This window comes from Macrotis lagotis, chromosome X (genome assembly GCF_037893015.1).
Source record: "Macrotis lagotis isolate mMagLag1 chromosome X, bilby.v1.9.chrom.fasta, whole genome shotgun sequence".
Lineage (NCBI taxonomy): Eukaryota > Metazoa > Chordata > Mammalia > Peramelemorphia > Peramelidae > Macrotis > Macrotis lagotis.
Genome location: NC_133666.1, coordinates 358335168 through 358356577, shown reverse-complemented (window position 1 = coordinate 358356577; position 21410 = coordinate 358335168).

Below are 21410 nucleotides of genomic sequence, written 5' to 3'. Positions count from 1 at the left end.
CTGTGTGGCCTTGGGCAAGCCACTTAACCCTATTGCCTTGCAAAAAAAAGTAATATAAGTAAATGATATTATCAAAATTGGTAAATGTATAGTAAAATATAATTTTGAAAAATTCATGTTTCATCAAGTATATATTTGAATACACTAATAATTATCTAATTTAAATAATCAAAATATCTTATAAACCTCTAAAATTCTGAAAATAAAATAATGGTAAAAAAATGAAGAAATATTGCATAACATCATCTGTTCAGGTTCCAGTTTAATTTGCCAAATCACATATGAGAGTGGAAATGTTTCTCCAAACTACAACAAAACCAAATAATAAAATTTTGTTTTGTCCCAGACTTATATTAGATAACGTTGGCAAGGCAAAAATACAAGAGAGAACTGAAATTAGGTAGAAAGATAAATGTTATATCCCATGATTCCTCTTTTAAAATTTAAATGAAAATGTTTCCCATTTTATAAATACCCGAACATAATGCAATGTTCTACTTTTCAGTCCAACATGAAATGTTCAAGTTTTGAGTCTCTTAATGAACTACAATGCTAAAGGGGTTTGTAAATTATGAGAAACAATACATTTCTAACTGGCAATCAGCTAAATGTTGAAAGAAAAACTACTCCAGACATCAAGACAGATCAAGGTATCAATTTCCAAATGAATACATCAGGCTTAGGCTTTGGGGTGGCATTGTTCAATACTACAATCCTAAATCTTGAAGTGAGTGAACTTCCTAAGCCTGGTGTTCACTAAAGATGTCTCACATGTGGTAGTTAGTTAATAAATGCTTGTTGACTGCCTCAATGAAGAATACTATATTCTCTACCTTCCATCATATTGAACAATCAATTCCAGTCATCAAGTCTCATTAAAATACACTGTAATCTGCCCTCCACAATCTTTCTCCATTTGTCTAACTAGTTTTACTCATTCTCAGGCATATTCCAAGCTGATTTATTTATCTTTTTTGTCTATATAAAACAAAGAATTCATGTCCTTTTATTTAAATTTTTTGACTCAACAGAAACACCCCCTAAACTGCATATAAATGCCAACAAAAGAACAAAATAGCAAAAGAATCACTGTCTGGAAAAAGTTGAAGAAATGTACCTAAAAGAATTATTAAGACTGGTTTTAGTACTCTGCCAATCAAAATTCCAAAAAAAATTACTTTAATGGGTTAGAAAAAAATTGGAAGTAAATTCATATGAGAAATAAAAAGTCAAGAATTTCTAGGGATTTAATGAAAAAAATGCAAAAGAAGGTGGCTTAGCCCTACCAGATCTAAAATTATATTGTAAAGCATCAGTCATCAAAACTTTCTGGTATTGGCTAAGAAATAGAGTGGTAGATCAGTGGAATAGACTAAGTGCAAAAGAGATAGCAAGAGATGATTATAGTAATCTGCTGTTTGAGAAGCCCAAAGAGTTCAGTTATTGGAATAAAAATTCTCTCTTCAATAAAGACTGTTGAGAAAATTGGAAGGTATTATGGCAGAAACTTGGATTATACCAACATCTCATATTCTATCCCAAGATAAGATAAAAATGGGTAAAGGATTTGGACCTAAAGGACAATATTATAAGCAGAATATGAACTCAAGGAATATTTCACCTGTCAGTTCTATGGAAAAGGAAGTAGTTTATGACCAAGGAAGAGATGGATAACATTATTAAAAACAAACTAGATAATTTTGTACTAATAAATTTTGAACAAACAAAACCACTGTAACAAAGATAAACGTAGTAAATTGGGAAATAATTTTTACAACTAGTATTTCTGACAAAGGATTCATTTCTAAAAATAGGTAGAGAGCTGTCTAACTTATCAAAAACCAAAACATTCTCTAATTTACAAATGGTTAAAGGATATGCAGAAGCAATTTACAGGTAATGAAATCAAAGCAATCCCTAGTCATATGAAAAATTGCTCTAAATCATTACTGATTAGAAAATGCAAATTAAAGCATCTCTGAGGTACCACCTCATATCTTTCAGACTGGCTACTATGACCAGAAAAGAAAATGATCAATCTTGGATGGGATATGGGACATCTGGGACACTAATACATTGATGGTGGAGCTGTGAACTCATCCTGTCTGGAGAGCAATTTGGAATTATACCCAAAGAGCAACAAAAATGTGCATACCTTTTGACTCAGCAATACCACTACTTGATGTGTAACCTGAAGAGATTATGAAAAAGGGTTTAAACAAAGACCGAAGACTATTTCCTTTAATTTTAAAAAAAGTTATCTTATTATGTAACTTTGCTATCTCTTATATTTTATTTTTTCCTTAGAATATGGTTTTTCTCTCAACACATTCCATTTTGATCAATATGTAGCATGTAAACAATATAAAGACTATCAGACTATCTTCTTTGGGGGGTAGGGAGAAGGAAGCGAGATTAGGGGAAAAATTGTAAAATTCAATAAAAAAATAAAAATTTTAAAAGAGACTGCTGCCCATGCATTTTTTTCTGTTTATGATGTGCTAAATTAAAGGGAAGATGTATTTTCTAACATTCATGATTTGATACCAATATTATTTGTAGTATTTGAAATATAAAACCATATGTACTTCTTTATATGATTATAATAATAATGTAAAGAAACTCAGTAATACACTAGAGAAGTACTTTATAGAAACTGGTAAAAATTGGGAATCAGGAAGACCTGATTTATACTTCAGTTTCATACACCTACTAATTATGTATTTCTGAAAGAATCACCTCATCTCTCTCAGTCTATCTTTGCTATACAGATATTATGAAGATAAAATGAAATAATATATGTAAAGTCATCTGAAACTTTAAATTGCTATATAAATGTTAAATGTTATGGTTATTACCACAATTACTTTTCAGACATAAAAATGCAATATTTATAACAAATACATTTCTATGGTAAATTATGAATTAAAGTCAGGTTTATCACAATCTTTGATGCTGCCAATGCATGTTTAACCAGCTCTCCTTTACAGAAGGGAAAACCGAGCAACATTGTGTTCAAATGATTGTCCAAAATGAAAACACTAGCAAGTGCCAGAAATAGATACAGAAATTGAGTTTTCTCATAATACAATTTTAGCTTCTCTACTCTGAACTATTTTTATGCTAAGTTTTCTGTTCTACTTTTTTATTTTTTAATAAGTTTTATGATAAACTACTTTGTATTTTGTAATTTAAAACTGTTCTTGCAAATCTCCTCTACTAGCTATAATTTTCAGTTCAGTTAGTCTGGTTTTGAATTACTGCCATGAAAAAAATTTGATGACCAGGGAGGAAGAGGTCTTAAGCACAGAGGTCAATGGAAGCATGGTAGTGAGCCGGAACAGTCAGTCTCAACAAAATATAGCTCAATTTCATGGAACATTTATTATAACAACATTCAAATATGGCCCAGATTTAGTGTGGTATAAGCACCCAAATACCTTCTAAAATATTAATACTTTTCCCTTACCCATCTTGAAGGACTCTATCAACCCTTCTACATAATTCCATCTATCAAAAATAAGCTTCTTTTAACTGAAATTGCTCTATATCAGACAGCAATTTCTTAAAGTTCTTAATGGAACCGGTATGAGAACATTTGCAGATGTCTTAGCACTTTATAGAAAGCACCACAAGATTCTCATACATTATTCAGAAGATTATGACAAAAATCTCTTTGTCATAGATTTAAGAGTTTTCATTTTGTTACCTACTCTTAATTGGTTTTGTAAATAGTTACTGGTTTAGTTATCTTTGTTACAGCTTAGAAAATACTTGAGGGTAGAGATCAAACCTAGCTTATCTATTTATTTTCCTCTGGCCTGGTTTTACAAATAGTAGGTTCATAAGACATATTATTTATTTTTTTTTATTGAGCTGATGAAGTTCCCTTGAAAAGCAATTACTTTTTTGGTTCATTTTTTATTAACATGTTTTTTTTTTTTTTTTGCAAGGCAAATGGGGTTAAGTGGCTTGCCCAAGGCCACACAGCTAGGCAATTACTAAGTGTCTGAGACCAGATTTGAACCCAGGTACTCCTGACTCCAGGGCTGGTGCTTTATCCACTGTGCCACCTAGACGCCCCTAACATGTTTATTATTGCAAAAAATATTATTATAAATTTTTCATGTCAACTGATATGTACCTGTATACCTATGCAAAGTATTTTTGAAAGAGGAAATCCTTTTTTTGTCTTGCACAGCTCATTGAAAACAGTCTTATTTCACATAAAATATGTATCTCTCTATATACATATATTTGAATATATCAACATAAATATATATATACATATATATATATGTATATATATATATATATATATATACTCACAAGCATACTGAATTTGCTTATACATATAAATTCACCGGAACTTAACTTTAAACAGGAAGTTCAAGTTTAATGATAAATTCATCTTGGGATTCAGACAAAGCAACTTATGAAAATATCCTCCAAACAAATTATCTTTTGCTTTTCCAATTGAAGTATCATATCAGGATCCTTAAAGTTTTAATATATTGCAGCATATAGGTCTTGACTCAGTAAGAAGGCAGATGAAATTCAATTTTATGCAGACAGTAACAAACCAAAATGCTTTTATGATGTCCAGAAGTCTATTTATTGGTCAATGTCATAGTGCATCTTAAATACTCTCTGCTGATGGAACAATATTGATTAATGATAGGGACACTATACTACAGAGCTGGATTCAGCACTTCCATAGTATTCCTAACAGACCATCATCAATGCAACATCCAATGACCATTTACCTCAACTTGATGTCATTCAGTCCCTAACTGAAGTTCCAACTGAAGAAGAGATTTTTGAATGCCATTACACTCTTTCAACGGGCAAAGTACCTAGTGGTGATTCTATTCTAGTTGAGATCTACAAGGTGGGGGGTCCATTGCTCATACAAAAACTGACTGAAATTGTCTTGGTTACATGACATGAAGAGTTTAACCCCCCAAGAATCCTAGCATGCTTATTGTCCATCTTTATAAAGGTAAAGGGAAGAGACTGCACTATGACAATCACAGGGTTATTTCTCTTTTAGTCATTGATGGTAATATTCTTGTCAGAGTCCTTCTCAATAGGCTGATCTTTCACCTGGAATTTATTCACTTTCCTGAGAGCCAGTGTGGTTTCAGGAAGAGTCGGTATGGTGTTTTCTGCCTGAGAACTTCAGGAAAAATCTCAAGAAGAGTACAGAGGTCTGTTTACAACATTTGTAGATATGATCAAGGTCTTTGATACCAAAAGACATAAGGGTTTATGGAAAATTATGTGAAAATATATTTGCCCAGAGAAGTTCATTAGTATTGTACATAAATGATGATCTCAAGATTTATCAATCACCAATGGATTAAAATAGGATGTGACCTTGCTTCTATTCATTTTGGCATGATATTTTCAACCATGTAATCAAACCTCTTCACTGAGGATGAATGTGACCACAAGATTAACTATGGTACAGATAGTAAATTCTTATTTTGAAAGGCTACAAACCATGACCAAAGTAGATGGAGTGTTGGTGCATGATCTTCTGCAAGGGGGGTCAGAAAAAGCGATACTGAGAAACCCTGAAAGTCTCATTGAAGAACTATAGAATTGACTGTACAGCTTGGGAGATACTGGTACAAGACTGCCGAGTATGGTATGCCCTCATCAGTGAAGGGGCTGCATTCTATGAGGAAGGCAAAAATTAAGGAGCTCAAAGGAAATGTGACATGTGTTTAGAAGTCCACCTAAGGTATCCACATGGATTATTTGTGCCCAATCTGTGGTAGAGCATTTTTTAGTTCATATAATCTGATCAATCACAATAGAATACTATATAATTTGTCTCAAACATACTTATGTCATTTTGGTCTCCTTTGATAATGAAGGACAAGAACCAACCAACAAAGTCCAACATCTGTCTCGTTCAGTATCTGTCCCTGGACACGTCACTTAACTCCTCAGCATTCTAAGCAACTCTGCTCACACATGAGCTTCATTTATTTATTTATAGTATCCATTTATTTAATTAGCAAATGAATTTAAATCATGATTATAATATTATTTTAGGGCAACTAAGTGACACAGTAGATAGAACATCAGTCCTGGAGTTAGAAGGACCTAAGTTCAAATTTGGTCTCAGATGCTTAATAATCATCTAACTGTGTGACTTTGCACAATTCACTTAACCCCATTGCCTTCAATAAATAAAAAATATTTAAATATTATTTTAATTTGAAACAACAGAAAATAATGGTTCAAGGCAACTCTGAAGGACTTATGATCAGAAATTACCATTTACAGAGAAAGAATGAAGATTGATGCATATCTATTAACATTTTGTTTTTACATTTTACATGATTAATATTAAACTATACTTTAAATAGCTTCACATATACAGCATATCAAATCGATTGTCTTCAAGGGATTAGAGTCAAGATGGTGGAGAGAAGCAAATGATCTCTCTCCAGCTTCCATCAGAAGCAATGTAAATAAAGCCTCTAAATGAACTATAGGATGATAGAAACCACAAAAAGACAATTGACCAATTTTTCACTTTAAGCTATCTGGAATGACTTCAGGAAATTTCTGTCTTTCTCAATTGGATAGAGGGAGAGCATGACCCAATGAAGGCAAGTGCAAGGAAAAACAGAAGATTCTAAGCTACACCACAGATCAGCAACTGAATTCTCTGAGATCATGCACAGCAGGCCACCTGTGAAGACTCCAGATTCTGTGCAGAAGACAAATTGGAAATTTGAGTATACCTGCACATCTGGAGTGACAATTCTAGGCAATCCCAAGACATTCACATCTGAAGATCCTGCGCAGAAATTTTGTAAGCAGGTTCCTGATCACCTGCACATGAAGCCTGGATCAGTCCCCCTTAAGAACCAGAAGCAGAATGAAACTTTAAAAAAACATGAACTAAAGGACAATATTATGAACTAAGCTAAAAAATGAGTAAGAAACAAAATACCCTGACCATAGTAAGCCATTATGGTAATAGGGAAAGTAATAATACTATATCAGAAGAGGTCAGTGGAAAAAGGCTTTTATATGAAGTGTTTAAGTCATATATGAATTGGTCTCTTGTACAAAATGTCACATTAAAAGAGCTCAAAAATATTTTTTAAATCAATTAGAAAAATAGGGAAAAGATATGAGAGGTGTTCAGGAGAGAATCAAAAAACCTTAGAAAAGGAAGCATAAAAGGACTGAAGAAAATCTCTCTCAAAAAAAATCAATTGACCAATTAGAAAAAAGAAAACAATTCTTTAAGAAATGGGATTTGTCAAATGGAAAGGGAGATGTTACAAATAAGTGAAGAAAATGATTCCTTAAAAATTAGAATCGGGCAAGTAGAAGTTAATGTATATGAGACATCAAGCATTACATAAGTTAAATTTAAAAAATGCAAAAAGACATAGAAGAAAAATTAAATATTTCATTGGAAAAACATTTGTCAAAGAAAATAAACCTGGGAGAGAGTTATTCGATTTCTGAAAGTCATGATTAAAAAAGAGCCTGGGCAACATCTTTCAAGGAAAACTGCCCTAATATACAGAACAAAAGGTTAAAATAAAATTTGAAAGAATTTATTGAATACCTTCTAAGAGAGATTCCAAAATGAAAATGTCAAGAAATATTACAGACAAATTCCATAATTATCAGCTCAAAGAGAAAATCCTGCAAGCTCACAGAAAAATAAATTCAAATACCAAGGAATCACAGTCAAAATTACATAGGACTTGGCAGTTACAATAGTAAATGATCTGAGAACCTGGAATATGATATTCTATGGGATTACAAACAATAATCAAATACCCTGCAAAATGTGAACTTACACTTTGAAGCGAAAAATATAGACATTCAATGAAATGAGACTTTCAAACTTTCTTGATAAAAAAGACCAGAGCTGAAAAGGACATATGATTTTCAAATATAAGATTCAAGAGATGTAAAAAATGATATAAATGAAAGAAATAAAAGTTACCCAAATAAGATTAAACTGTTTACAACCCTACTGAGGAAGATGATACTCATAATTCTTGGAAGTCATATTTCTATATGAAGGAGAATACTCCGAATATGTAGGCATAATTTGACATTGATGAAATGATACAAAAATTAATTTAGGGATAGACAAAAAGAATTGTACTGTGACAAGGGGAAAGGGAGAGACAGAAAAGGTAAATTGCATGATATTAAGGGGCACAAAGGACCTATTACACTTGGAGGGGGGTATACAGAAGATATATGTGAATCTTACTCTCATAGGATTTGGCTCAAAGATAGAATAACATATAGTCAGTTGGATTTAGAAGTTTTTCTTAACATACACTGAATTAGGAGGATAAAGGGGAAAGAAAGAAAAAAGGTGAAGCTGAGAGAAGGGAGGGCAGAACATAAGTTAAAGAATGGGGGGAAATGAAAGAAAAGGGAGGGTGACACAGAAAAGGGCAAATTGAGGGAGGCATTGGTCAAAAGTAATGATGGAGCATACTATAGAAATACTAATCATAGTTGTGAATATGAATTGAATGAATTCTCGTATAAAAAGGAAGTGGAGAGCAGAGTGGACTGAAAACCAGAATCCTACAATATATTTATGTATAAAAACTACATATGAAGATGAGATATGCACAGAGTAAAAGCAAAAAGGCTGAGGATATATTATGGATTGATAGCAATCCTGATGTCAGACAAAGCAAAAGACAGGATTGTTCAATTTAAAAGCGATGAGGAAGGAAACTTCATTTTCCTAAAAGGTACATTGACAATAAAATTAAATTTAAAAAAACTGAATGCATCAACCAAGAAATCATAGACATAATCTATAATTTCACCCAAGACAATGGTAGTAGTGAAACAACATACTAAACCTTGTTTGATGCAATCAAAGTAGTTATTGGGGGAAATGTTACATCTCAAAATGCTTACATTATTAAAATAGACAAATAAGGGGTAGAGTCAAGATGATGACAGGAGAAGAGCATCTCCTAGGTGTTCTCACCATAATATTTCAAAAATCTTAAAATTATGACTCTAACTAAATTTTTGAGAGACAGAACCCACAGAAGGATCCAGTGAGGCAATTCTCCAGACCAAGGTAACCTGGAAAATAGTGGAAAGGTTCTACTCTACAGGGTTAGAATGGAGTTCTGCCAAAGTAAAGAAACTTCAGCCTCCCAGAGGCAGCCCCAGGGCACCTGGGAGCTTTGGGTCATGACAGTGGGGAGCTGTTTCCTGACCTACACCCTGGAGGAGCACCAGGCACAACTTGAAGGATGGGGGTGGGGGACACTGCCAGAACAAACATGCAAAGCCCAGGCCCTGAGGGCAGTTGTGGCACTCAGCAGGGTCATCGTCGCAGTGGCAGCAGCCCAGAACCCGGAAATGGAACCAGACTTGGAGCTGGCAAGCAGGAGCCTCCAGGCAACTGAGTCCTGAGTGCTCAGGCCACTGAAGGTAGAGGAGACTTCCGATGTTTTTGCTCTGTGCCTGGAACAGGCCTCTGGGGCTCTGACCACATTCTGATCCTGATAGCAATCTAGGTCCCCTGTAGAACAGCAACCCCAACCTCAACCCCGTGGCAGATGGGTGTGCTTGTGGTCATTCATAATCCAGGAAGGCAGTCAGAATGTCACACACTGAGATCCTTGTGGAGGGGCATGTCCAATAATACACAGAAGCTCAGGAAGCATCCCAAAACCAGGCACAGGCTGGAGAAATGAGAAAACATGGAAAAAGGGGGAACACTATCACTGAGAAATACATTGTCTAATTTGATCCAAGAAGGATTAAAATACTCAATCTGAAGATGAGGAAGTACAAGCTCCTGCATCTAAAGACTCCAAGAAAAGCGCTAGTTGGGTTCAGGCTATGATAGAGCTCAAAAAATATTTTGAAAATAAAGTAAGGGAGATAGAAGAAAAATTGGGAAAAGAAATGAGAGAGATGCAGGAAAAACATGAAAAAGAAGTCAACAGCTTAGTCAAGGGGATCCAAAAAAAATGATGATGAAATTAACATGTTAAAAACCAGCATAGGTCAAATGGATAAAACAGTTCAAAAATTATTGAGAAGAACACTTTAAAAATCAAAATTGGTCAGATGTAAAAGGAGATAAGAAAACGATCTGAGAAAAACAAATCCCTCAGATGTAGAATGTAGTTAAAGGAAGCTGATGACTTTATGAGAATTCAAGATACAGTACCTCAACACCAAAAGAATGAAAAATTAGAAGAAAATGTGAAACATCTCATTAAAAAAATAAAACAACTGAATGTCATGATCAAGAAAAAGACCCTTGACCTCATTTTTAAAGAATTCCTACAGGAAAATTGCCCAGATATCCTAGAAGCAGAGGGCAAAATAGAAATTGAGAGAATCCACAGAACACTGGAAGAGAACCAAAAAAAAAAAAAAAAAAAAGATCAACCCCCAAGTCCCAGAACTCCCAAGTCAAAGAAATAATATTACAAGCAGCCAGAAGGATACAATTCAAAATATAATGGAGCTGAAGTCAGGATCATATAGGACTTAGCAGCAACTACATTAAGGGCTCCTAGGGTTTGGAATATAATATTCCGGAAGGCAAAAGAACTTTGAATGCAACTGAGAATCAACTACTCAGCAAAACTGAACATCAACTTCCAGGGGAAATGCTGGACTTTAAATGAACCAGAGGAATTTCAATTATTGCAGCTGAAATGACCAGAGTTGAACAGAAATTTGGAGCTTCAAATACAGGACTCAGGTGAAGCATAGAGAGTAGAGGAGGAGGGCAAAATATGAGGGACTTAATGAGGATGAACTGCATGTATTCCTGCATAGAAAACTGATGCTGATAATACTCATATGAAACCTCTCATTTAATAGAGCATGTAGAAGGAGCTTATATAGATGAAGCACAGGAGAGAGCTTAATTTGAAGGTATAATATATTGTAAAAATGGAGTCAATGGCTAAAAGGGAAATGTACTGGGAGTAAGAGAAAGGAGAGCTGAAATAGGCTAATATATTTCATATAAAAGATATATTTTTTATTGCAATGATATGCAAGGGGGGAATGAGAGGGTGAATGAGGGAACTTTTGCTCTCATCAGAGGTAGCTCAGAGAGGAAACAGCATATGCACTCAGTGGCTCAGAGAGGAAACACTTTATACACTAGGGTAAAAAGGAGAGAAGGGGGAAAGGGAGAATGGGGGGATGTGGGTGATGGAAGAGAGGGTGGATCATGGGGGAGAGTGGTCAGATATAACACATTTTCTTTTTTTTTTACTTCTTGCAAGGGGCTGAGATTGGGTGGCATCTCCGGGACCATGGGGACAGGTGGTTGCTGGGTCTCAGGATTGGTATGTGGGCTCTGGGCCTCTTGGCCCCAGGGCTGGTGATCACTCTACTGCACCACTCAACTACCCTACAGAACATTTAAGAAGCCGGACAGAGTGAAAGGAGAGAGAAAATATAGTATATAGTAGTGGGGAGGTATGGATAGAGGGAGTTGCAATTACCAAAGGCAAAGGTGAAAAAATATGCAAGTAGCTTTTGTGATGGACTTATCATAAAGAATGTGATCTACCTGAGACAGAGCTGCTGGTGTCAGAACACAGACTGAAGCATATTTTTTTCTCTTTCTTTTTCTTTATTTCTCATGAGAGTCTATATTTTGGGGGGAAGAGGGGGGTATTATGTTTACTCTTAAACAAGAATATTTTAGTAATATATAAAAAATCTTGTCCAAAACAATAAAAATAAACAATAATATATATATATATATATATATATATATATATTTAAAAATGGAGAAAAAGGGAGCAAGGAATTATGATAAAATTAAAAAATTAAAATGAACAAGTTAAAAATCGCCAATTAAATGCCAAATTAGAAATCCTGAAAATCGAAGGAAAGCATAATAAAATGAAAGTAAGAAAACTATTGATATAAATAATACTTAAAAGTTGTTTTAGGAAAAAATAACAAACTTTTGGTTAATTTGATTTATAAAAAGAAAGAAATAATAATTCCAGTATCATAAATTAAAAGAGGAATCTCACCATCAATAAATAAGAAATTGATGGAATAATCCCAAACTATTTTGCTAATAAATATGAATATCCAAATGAAATGAATATTTTAAAAATATAAATTGTGCAGATTATCAGAAAAGGAAATGAAATAAAGTAAACTAATTTCAGAAAAAAGAAATTTAGCAAGCCCTCAATGAATTCTTTGAGCAAGAACTCAATGAAATCAGGGCCAGATAGGTTTACAAATGAATTCTGCCAAACATTTAAAGAAAAAAAAATAGTTCCTAAATTATATAAATTATTTGAAAAATTAGAACTTCCGTCAATCTAAAACCATATTATCAAATGTCAGTAATGAAAACTATGTTGTACTTGCTAAGAAATAATGTGATGGTTCATTGGAATAGCTTAGCTACAAAAGAAAAAAAATAAGTAGAATAATACTCCTTAATGTTTTTAATAGGATAGGGTGCTGTATTTTATCAAAGGCATTTTCAACATCTATTGAGATAATCATTATTTCTGTTATTTTTGATATTGATATGATCAATTATGCTGTTTATATTTTTTCATAATATTGAATAATTTCTGCAAACTGTTATATGTCCTGTTTAATCATGTATAATTCTCCTGGTAATAACTTGTAAACTTTACATTAATATTCATTCAGGAGATTGGTCTATAATTTTCTTTTTATTTTGAGGTCTTCTTAAATTGGTATCAGCACAATGATGGTGTTTGGAAGAACTCCTTCAACTATGTTTGGAAGAACTCCTTCAGCTACATTTGGAAGAATTCCTTCAATTATGTTTCAACAAACTCTATGGAATTAGAATTAATTGTTCCAATAATACTTGGTAAAATTCATTTGTAAATCCATCTGACTTTGGAAATTTTTACTTAAGCAATTTATTGGTTTTTTCTTCTGGATTTTTTTCTGAGATGGATTTATTCAGTGTTTTATTTTTCTCCATGGTTATTTTGAGTAGTTTTTTTTGGTAAATATCCATCCAATTTCATTTAAAGTGTAATATTTGTTGGCCTACAGTTCAGTAAAATAGTTGTGAATTATTTATTCATTGGTGAATTTTTCAGTTTTGATACTAACAATTTGGTTTTCTGATTGATTAGTATTTTTATTAATATTTGGAGAAATTCTAATATTTTCCTTTCATAGCCCAAGTAGATCATCTTTTGAACCCTATAATTTTTGAGGGATTGCTAAATTTCTCTTTTTTGAACCCTACACTTCCTGCTAGAGGACAATGGCAGTGCATGAAGTCACTTTGAGTCAAGATGACTAAGATTTAAATTTTGATTTGATCATTTACTAGGTGAATGGAATGAAATTAAAGCAATGTCATGAATATTAAATATCAAAAACTGAAAAGTATTTCTTACTGAACCTCAGATTTGCCCTAGACTATGATTTATCCTTCCCCACCCTACCAAACACCTACAATCTAAGTTTTAGACAAGGTTGCTTTTTATGACCAGAACATTTCTAATATCTCTTTCAGAGAGAGGCTTGACTCATTGACAAATGAGTATAGTATGGTGGAAGGAGTGTTGTGCATATACTTTTGAAGCCTAGGTTTTAACCCCATCTCGAATGATCCGGGCTACTTGACTTTTCAACACTTCTATTTCTTTATCATTAAAATAAATGGGTTGGACTTGACCTCAAAAGTCCTATCTATGTGCTGATCTATGATTCTCTCTCTTCCTTTACATAACTAGTATCTTTGTTCAATCCAATATGACTTCTTATTTGAAACAGTAAAGCAGTTTCTTAATTGACTTCTATGGTTCCAGACTCTCCCCTATCCAGTCCATTCTCAATATAGTCTTCAAATGGTAATAAACAGAAAGGTCCAATTGTGTTCTTTTTAAAAATTTTTAAAGTTTTTGTCTTTTATTTTTTGTTAATATTTAGTTTCCAATTATATATAATATTAGGTACTAAGTATCATTTTCTGTAAGGTTTTGAATTTTACAATTTCTCCCTTCCCTCCCCCCTATCCCTCCACAGAAGGCAGACTAATAATCTTTACATTGTTTCCATACTATACATTGTTTGAAACTGAGTGTGTTGGGAGAGAAATCATCTCCTTGAAGAGAAAATTAATATTAGAGGTAGAAAAATTATATATAAACAAGATAGATTTTAAAAAATTGAAGGTAATAGACTTTGGTCTTTCTTTAAACTCCACAGTTCTAACTCTGGATACGGATGGTATGTAGGTACTCTAAAATTACTCCTGATTATTTCGCTGATGGAATGAGCAAGTCTATTGATGTTAATCATCACCCCCATGATGCTGTTTGGGTGTACAGTGTTCTTCTGGTTGTACTCAACTTGCTCAGCATCAATTCTTGCAGGGCTTTTCAGGTGTCTCTGAAAATCCCATTCCTCTTAATTTCTAACAGAACAATAATGTTCCATAACATACATATACCACAATTATTTCAGTCATTCCCCAGTTGATGGACATTCACTTGATTTCCTTTTTTTTTTGCTACCACAAACAGGGCTGCTATGAATATTTTTGTACAAGTGATATTTTTACCCTTTTTCATGATCTCTTCAGGGTAAAGACCCAGTAGTGGTATTTCTAGATCAAAGGCTATACACATTTTTATTGCCTTTTGGACATAATTCCAGATTGCTCTTGGTAAAGATTGAATGAGTTTGTAGCTCCACCAACAATGTATTAGAGTCCCAGATTTCCTGCATCCCTACCAATGGTGGACATTGTCCTTTCTGGTCATATTGGCCAATCTTATAGGTGTAAGATGTTACCTAATAGCTGCTTTAATTTGCATTTCTCTAATCAGTAATGATTTAGAACAGTTTTTCATATGACTATGGATAACTTTGATTTCCACATCTGTAAATTGCCTTTACATATACTTCGAGCATTTCTCAATTGGGGAAGGGCTTGCTTTTTTTTTTTTTTTAATTTGACTCAGTTTTATTTATATTTTAGAAATGAGTCCTTTGTCAGAAATAATAGTTGTAAAACTTGTTTGTTGTAAACAATTGTTGTAAACAATTGTTATATTTCTTTTTCTTGGTTACAGCGGTTTTATCTGTGCAAAAGCTTTTTAATTTAATGTAATCCAAATTATCTGTTTTTTTTAAATGTTATTCTCCATCTCTTCCTTGGTCATAAGCCGCTTCCCTTTCCATAGATCTGACAAGTAAACGTACCTTGATCCCCTAGTTTGCTTATAATGTAGTCTTTTATGTCTAAATCCTGTACCCATTTTGATCTTTTCTTGGTATAGGGTGTGAGATATTGGTCTAATCCAAGCATCTATCATACTAACTTCCAATATTCCCAACAGTGTTCACTGAAGAGAGAGTTCTCATCCCAGACACTGGACAATTTGGATTTATCAAACAGCAGATTACCATAATTATTTTTTGATGTCTCTTTTGCACCCAATCTATTCCACTGATTCACCATTCTATTTCTTTGTCAATACCAGACAGTTTTGATGACTGATGCTTTATAATAAAATTTTATATATGGTAGGACTAAGCCACTACTTTCACACTTTTTTCATTATATCCCTAAATAATCTTGACTTTTTGTTTCTCCATATGAATTTAATTACAAATTTTTCTAGCTTGTTAAAGTAATTTTTTGGAACTTTGATTGGCAAGCCACTAAATAAGTAGATTAATTCATGTAGAATTATCATTTTTATGATTTTAACATCATCTATCATTGAGCAATTGATATTTGCCCACTTTTTTTTAAATCTGACTTTCTTTCTGTGGAGAATATTTTATAGTTGTTTTCACAGATTTCTAAGTCTGCCTTATTCCCATTGCAAATAATTCTTTTTTATGTTTTTCAGATAGATACTGCTAATCATTCTATGGATCAATCCATTTATTGCTATATTGTCTATTGCTTTTAATAGGAATGGGGTTGTATTTTGTCAAAGGCTTTTTCTGATAGGTTTGTTATTGATATATTTAATTAAACTAACAGTTTTCCTAATATTGAACCAACCCTGCATTCTAGGGATAAATTCTTCTTGGTCATGGTGTATTATCCTAGTGATAACTTGCTATAATCACTTTGCGAATATTTTATTTCATATTTTTGATCCATATTCTTTAGGGAAATTGATTTATAATTTTTTTTCTCTGTTTTGACTCTTCCTGGTGTATATATCAGCACCATAATGGTGTCATAGAAGGAGTTAGTCAGAGTTCTGTCTTCACCTATTTTTCCAAGGAGTTTATATCAATTTGGAACTAATTCTTCCTTAAATGCTTGATAGAATTCACTTGTGAATCAAGCTGGACCTGGAGATTTTTTTTCTTTAGGGAGTTCAATTATAGATTGTTGAATTTCTTTTTCTGAGATAGGGTCATTTAGGTATTTAATTTCCTCTTCATTTAACCTGGGTAACGTATATTTTTGTAAATATTCATCCATTTCACTTAGATTATCAAATTCAGAGGCATACAGATGGGCAAAATAATCCTGAAATATTATTTTAATTTCCTCCTCATTAGTGGTGAGTTCACCTTTTTCACTTATGATACCAATAATTTTGTTTTTTTCTTTCTTTTTTATTCACATTAACCAAAGTTTTATGAATTTTTTTGGCTTTTTCATTAAATCAATTCCTGGTTTTCCTAATTAGCTCAATAGTTTTCTTGCTTTTAATTTTTTTTATCAATATTATTTGTTTTTTCTCCACTTGTTAGTTCATTGATTAGTTCCTTGATTTCTTCTTTCTATATTTTATTCATGTAAGCAGTTAAAGATATAATATATCCCCTAATTACTGCCTTGGCTGCATCCCATAAGTTTTGGAATGTTGTTTTGTTATTGTTATTCTCAAGGATGAATTCATTAATTCTCTCTGGAATTTCTTGTCTGAACCACTCATTTTGTAACATGAGGATACTTAGTTTCTAATTAATTTTAGGTCTGTCTCTCCATGGTCCCTTATTGCATGTGATTTTTCATTACATTATGATCTGAGAAGGAAGTTTTTCTGTATTTTATTATAAGGTTTTTATGCCCTATCAATTTTGTGTAACTGCCATGTACTGCAGAAAAAAAAAAGTATATTCCTTTCTATCCCCATTCGATCTTCTCCACATGTCTATCATGATTAGGTTTTATAACATTCTGTTTACCTCCTTTACTTCCTTCTTGTTTATTTTATAGTTAGGTTTATCTAATCTGGGAAAGGGAAGTTGAGATCTTCCACCAGTAGAGTTTTGCTGTTTATATCTTCCTGTAACTCATTCAGCTTCTCCTATAAGATTTTGGATGCTATACCATTTGGTGAATACATATTTAGTATTGAAATTGCTTCATTGACTATGGTACCTTTTAAGAGAATGTAATTTCCTTTCTTATCTCTTTTAATAAATTTATTTTAACAGCTGCTTTGTCTGAGATGATGCTTTCTACACCTGTTTTTTTTTCATTTCAGCTGAAGCAAAATCTATTCTTCTCCTCCCACCTTTTACCTTTACTCTATATGTGTCTCTCTGCTTCAAATGAGTTTCTTGTAAGCAGCATATTGTAGCATTATGCTTTTTAATCTTCCACTGTTGTGATTTGTTTAACAAGAATTCACTGGTCCCCTGCATCTGTGGAAACACAAACATACCCTGGACCCCATATTAATACAGGAAAAGGGCCTGACAATTTATTGTTCAGATCTTTTATCATAACCCTTTTCTGATTGCTTATTGAATTGTGTCTTATGTGTCTAGATCACAGTGTCCTTTTTATGCTCACATAATGTCTCATAGCTGGTGTCAAATTGTCAAATTTCAAAAATTAAAGGTAATTGTATGTATATACAGCCTTATCCAGGTAAACCTGGCATAGAGGACCTCTTCCCCTTTCTTGTTTAATGAGCTTCGCTTTCAGGGTACGATTAGTCCTCTCCACTATGGCCTGTCCAGTGGGGTTGTATGGAGTATCCATGATATGTATCACACCCAACTCCCTTAGCCATTCATGAAAAGACAATGAAGTATAAGCCAGTGCATTTTCAGTTTTTATCTCACAAGGTTGGCCCAATATGGCAAAACAATGAAACAGATGGTTTTTCACATGTCTCAATTGTTCACCGTGTGTAACTGTGGCCATTAAGAACCTAGAAAATGTGTCAATGGTTATATGGATATTGACACCAGACAGATGAGTGACATCCATTTGCCATATTTCATTAGGGGCTAAACCTCTTGTATTGACACCAGTCAAGGTAGGAGGTGTAAAGGGACTACATCGAGTACATCTTTTTACTATACAACGGGCTTGTTCCCTAGTAATGTCATATAAATGTACTATAGAATGGGAAGAGATATGAAATTTAGAGTGTGCTTGTTCAGCTACTTGAACTAAACAAATGAGTGAAGGAGACAATGCAGAATCCACCAACTTATTCTGTTCATATAATGGACCAATTCCATCCATATGAGATCTAACATGCTTGATTTACAATGGGTTGGACCAATTCCTGGCTATATTTTGCAACTGGTTTAACAGACTTCCTATGGAAGATTTATGATCTATCAAAACAGACTGTTCTATTTTTTGTACTATATTCACAGCATAAGCACCATCAGATATAAGGTTGATAGGTTCTATGTACCTTCTTATAGCCTCAATTATAGCAAATAATTCATTCTTTTGTGTACTATTAAAGGGAGTTGTTAATACAATCATATCATTATCTTTTTCATGTTATATAGCAGCCCTGTGATCTTTTGTGGCATCAGTGAAAACATTGTCCCCTTTGATTGGATGTATTCTAACAACTCTTCTTGGAGGCGTGCCCCATTTTTCACACAATCTATGTACAAGAAGGGGTGATTGGGTATTTTTGAATTCTCCCCATTGAGACAATATTGCCCAATAAAAACCTTGATTCATAGTGTATGGGACAAAGAACAAAGGCTTGATCCCAAATATCATAGCTGTCCTTTTTGCTGCTTCTAATAGTATTTTTCCTACCTTTTCCCATAAATTTGTTAATGTTCATTCTTCACTGGGGCCATAAACCCATTCCAATATTTTTATATCCTGATGTATAGCTGCATAGGGGGATTTGGATTGGATTAGTGTAATAGCAATTGCCTGCTTATCATTTACCCTGTATGTTTTTTCCAAGGAACATAAAGTTATTATATCTTTGCAGGCTCTTTTAGCTTCTTCCATACATTCCCTTACTAAAGTGAAATTAGAATCCCATCTCAATATATCATATAGGAGTCTCATTAAAGATGAAGGTATAGGAGTCCATGCCCTTATCCATTGCATGGACCCCACCCGCTTCTGAAAATCATTCAACATTTTGATTTTACTATAGCCAATTTGTACAGGTTTCTATGATATATAATGATCCGAAACTGTAAATTCTAAATATGAATATGGTAACCTGAGTCTGTACCTTATTCTTTGCTACAGTTAATCTAAATTTTTCCAATTCATGAACAATACAATCACTTAACATTTTTAATTGTTCTTGACTCTTGTGCACAACTAAAATATCATCCATATAATGGGATATGTAAGCCTCAGTGCATTTTTTGCCTAGGTTTTTTCAAGGCTTCATCCACATACCATTGACATAAAGTAGGACTATTAGGCATGCTCTGAGGAAGAACTTTCCTTTGATATCTCTGCATTGGTGCTGTGAAATTAATTTGTGGTGAAAATGCAAATATTTCTTTGTCTTGTTCATGTAATGGAATGCTATAAAAACAGTCTTGTATATCAATAATACAAATCAGATAAACCTTCTGGAATAGCATTAGGTGATGGTAAACCTGGCTGTAAGGCTCCTAAAGGATGCATAACAGCATTGACTTCTCTTAAGTCTGTCAACATTCTCCATTTTCCTGACTTTTTCTTTATTAAAACCCAGAGAGTTCCATGGGGAAAAAATAGGTTCAATGTATCCCAATGCCAATTGCTCTTTTACCAGGTTTTGTAAAGCAAGAAGCTTTTCATGAGTTAAGGGCCATTGTTCCTTCTATATAGGTTTGTAATTAATCCATCTGAAAGGTGGACAGGTTACATTACAGCTTCTTGCAACAAAAATGGCCCCTGTTAAAAGGACTCATTGGTTAATCTTAAATGCCAATGTTTCATAATGTCTCTGCCCCATAAATTCATTGTCAATCCTGGTACTATCAGTGGTTTAAATGTTCCCTTCTAATTTTCCATATTCCATTCTATCCATTCAGGAGCTTGTAAAGCTGATTTCATACCTCCTATACCAGCCACTTGGGCATGGGCAGGTTTTGTGTGCCACCTTTTTGGCCATATAGCTAAAGCTATTACCGTCTGGTCAGCTCCTGTGTCTAACAGACCTTGAAAAGGTTTCCCATTCAATGTGATCATTAACATCAGACATCCCAATGTAATGTCCTGCACTAAGCCCACCCTTGTTTTTTTCTGTTTCTTCATAGATAGGTACTGCAATAGGTAAAGGCAACATATTAATAATAAAGGCAGGAACATTATGAGGATTAGTAAGGACAAGATAAGTAGCTCCTTTTGGTAAAATAATGGGATGAATAATACCAGGGACATATTCTATGGAAGATAAAATCAAGGTAGTGAAGGGGAAGGGAGCTATTGGTATATTAGCTGTGATAAATGGAGGAATTTGTACTTTGTCTATGTTGTATAAGGGTTGGATGTCTCTTTCTGTGCCGTGAGACATCTGTATTTGCTCTCCAATGTCTGAACTGGATAGGTCTGAGATGCATATTGGATTGGGGCCTGCGAGGGGCCCCTCACCCCATTTCCCTGCTTTTCATTGGAACAACACTGTTTGGCATAATGTCTGTGTTTTCCACATTTAAAACAAGTAATCATAGGATTGTTTCCTTTTTTGCAATCTCTTTTTATGAGCCCTAATCCTCCACACCCATAACATCTCCTAACTACTTGTTGTTTGGAAGTCATAGCTCCTGCTAACAATTCAGCCATATATACCTCTGAACCCACCCTTTCACATCTATTCAACATTTCTTCTATCCCTGCTGATGATGGCAATCGAAGCATAGCCTTTTTGCAATCATGATTATCATTTTCCTCAGCATAAGTTTTAAAATAGTTTCGGCTCCCTCAACAGCCCCCTTACACCTGGCCACTGCTTCTTGCTTTTGAGCAACAAAATCAGGAAATAACTCTTTTGGACCTTGCTTAGTTTGTGCCAATGTTTTTCTGTTTCCTTGTTCAGAAATTAATTTGCCCCATGCCCTTTTTGCACAATCGGAAATTAGCACATATTCCATGGGACCATAATTTAACTGTGCATCTGTTGTTTCATACTGTTCCTGTTCAGCCAAAGAAGCAAAAGCTTGCGCTA